Source organism: Triticum aestivum, unplaced genomic scaffold (genome assembly GCF_018294505.1).
Source record: "Triticum aestivum cultivar Chinese Spring unplaced genomic scaffold, IWGSC CS RefSeq v2.1 scaffold128821, whole genome shotgun sequence".
NCBI lineage: Eukaryota > Viridiplantae > Streptophyta > Magnoliopsida > Poales > Poaceae > Triticum > Triticum aestivum.
The window spans coordinates 22,606-24,625 of record NW_025228549.1 but is presented as its reverse complement, the minus strand read 5'-3'; the positions used below and the strand labels follow the sequence as shown (position 1 = coordinate 24,625).

The 2,020-nt window shown below is 40.8% G+C and overlaps 1 pseudogene; it reads right to left on the bottom strand.

Moving 5' to 3' along the window:
* Positions 1-280: 280 nt before the first annotated feature.
* Positions 281-2,020, bottom strand: part of LOC123174356 (tricetin 3',4',5'-O-trimethyltransferase-like) — a 4,343-nt pseudogene continuing 2,603 nt past the window's right edge.

Here is a 2,020-nt window from a genome sequence, read left to right as displayed (position 1 = left end):
GGGTAAACTAAACATAGCACAACACAACACAGTTCAACAACAAAAAACAAAATAAACATGCTTGATGTGCTCTATATGCGTAAGCCTGCACACAAGTTCCTAGGCTTAACATTGCCAAATTTACTCAACATAGAAATAGCAATTTCTCGCACAACTTAAGTACCAAATCCTTTATTATGTACGTAAAATATGTTAATGATTCAAAATTAAGTAAACACGATGGAAACTCGAAAGTCATTTGTGGATTTTAGGAGCAACAACTAGAAGCTAATACTGAAATTTATTTGATGAATTCAATGACCCACGCATTTCCGTAGATGTGAGTGGTCTTGACACTGGTGAACCCTGCACCCCTTGCAAGCTCCTCGAACTCCCTCTGTTGCCTCTCCTTGCCACCTGGGGTGTGCATGAGCATGATCATGTCACCTAAGGACATCAGCTGCCCCCTGGATGTTGAGTCTGGTTTCAACGGCAAGATGCCTTCCATGACGATGACCTTGCCGTGAGCAGGGAGTGCATCAAAGCAGTTCCTTAGTAGATTCGTGCAATGCTTGTCAGTCCAGTCATGAAGGATCCACTTTAGGAGGATGGCATCGCCGGAGGGAACCTTCTCGAACATGTCACCCCCGACATGCTCCACACCAGGGAAGGACGGCGCATCAGAGATAACGTGGGGCAAGTCAAAGTTGACCCCCTTGATGTGCGGGTACTTGGAGGTGATGGTGTGGATGGTTGCACCCACACCACCGGCGACATCAACAAGGGTGCCCACACTGTCAAAGCCCATGTAGAACTCAAGGAGCTTCTTGGTGATGATGGTTGAATGGTTCTTCATGGCCTCGTTGAACATGCTGTTAACGTGCATGTTCCTGCTGTTGTACACGAACAACGTCATCCCGTATGCTCTTTGGAACGGGAGGCCACCATCAAGGACTGCGTCCTTCAAATGGTACCTGCAAATTAGTTACGAGCTTCTAGTTTAGTTTACTGATAGTGGAGTAATGGTGGCATGCAGTTGTTCAACTTCCAACTTTACAAGCAAATTCATCAAGAAAAACATTTTTTTCAGTACTTCTAGTTAGTACTTGGACATTGGTCGAAGTTTCAAGTTTTGCATCGACTAATTGGCAGTTGGTGGATAAATCTATAATTGAATAGATACTGTTGGCGCAGGATCACAAGCCAGACTAAACTATCAGAACTAAAGTCGGAAGTCATAACTGCCTGAGAAGGTATATATAACATGTTGATTTAAGAAACTATCTATTATTATATTATGAGAAAAGTATACTTTTCGTCCCTTAACTCTTGCTGAAGTCTAGATTTGGTCCCTCAACTCCGAAACCGGACAACTTGCACCCCCAACTAACAAAATCGGACAAGGTTTGTCCCTGGTCTCGATTTTGACCGGTTATTGGCGAAGTCTAGATTTGGTCCCTCGACTTTAAAACTGGACAACTTGCGCCCTTAACTACTGAAACCGGCCAAGATTCATCTCTGGTCACGGTTTTGACCGGTTTTGGTGCTGTCCCAACCCGGTTTTGACCGTGCCGACTCAAATTCGCATACCTTTTCCAAGTCCGTTTAATGTTTTCAAATTCGGGTATTTTTTTCAAATACGTGAACTTTTTAAAAATTTGTGTACTTTTCCAAATCTGCGTACTTTTTCCAAGTTCACGTACTTTTTTTTAAATCCACGTACTTCTTTAAAGTTCCTGTGGTTTTTTTAAAATTCATGTAATTTTTAAAAATTGGCATACTTATTCCTATTCACGTATATTTTTTTGGGTTTGAAAATTTTATGTGAAATTGAAAACATATGCGAATTTGAATATCTTTTACGCGAATTAGAAAAAAAAGTGTGGATTTGAAAATTTATGTCAACTTGAAACAAGTATGTGAATTTCAAACAAAGTTCATGGATTGGAAAGAAGTACGTGGATTTAAAAAAAAGTACGCAGATTTGGAAAAGTACGCAGATTTGTTCCTTTCCAATCCATGAACTTTGTTTGAAATTCAC